At 41.0% G+C, this 334-nt stretch overlaps 1 protein-coding gene across 1 annotated transcript in view; it reads right to left on the bottom strand.

Annotated features, from left to right (window-relative positions):
- Nucleotides 1-334, bottom strand: part of LOC108801424 (group XV phospholipase A2-like) — an 89437-nt gene that overhangs the window by 73257 nt on the left and 15846 nt on the right. The window lies entirely within an intron of this gene.

Below are 334 nucleotides of genomic sequence, written 5' to 3'. Positions count from 1 at the left end.
CCTAAACAGTGTTGGCACTGTGGGCAGAAAAAGGGTGGCTTGTTGTACTGTACCCCAACTTTTTTGGACAGAGGTTAGACACCTATCCCAGAAATTTCCAGCTTTCTTCCACATCACAATCCTATTCCCAAGAGAGTATATGGACGTTGCAACCTTCCATATTTGATTAACACAGCAAGAAGTTGTATACCCAAGATGTCAAAACAAGGGCATGCTCCTTAAATAAGATTAATGAAACCAAACACATGGAGGACCTCATATCCTCGAACAGGGGTAAGTATGACAAATTATGGAGTGCTTGGTTTTACTGGAAAGAAATAAAATCCTCCCCAAA

The sequence above is a fragment of the Nanorana parkeri genome, unplaced genomic scaffold, assembly GCF_000935625.1.
Source record: "Nanorana parkeri isolate BGI_ZX_2015 unplaced genomic scaffold, ASM93562v1 scaffold2331, whole genome shotgun sequence".
In the NCBI taxonomy this organism is placed as follows: Eukaryota; Metazoa; Chordata; class Amphibia; order Anura; family Dicroglossidae; genus Nanorana; species Nanorana parkeri.
The sequence above is the reverse complement of the archived record's forward strand: the minus strand, read 5'-3'. Positions and strand labels throughout refer to the sequence as shown.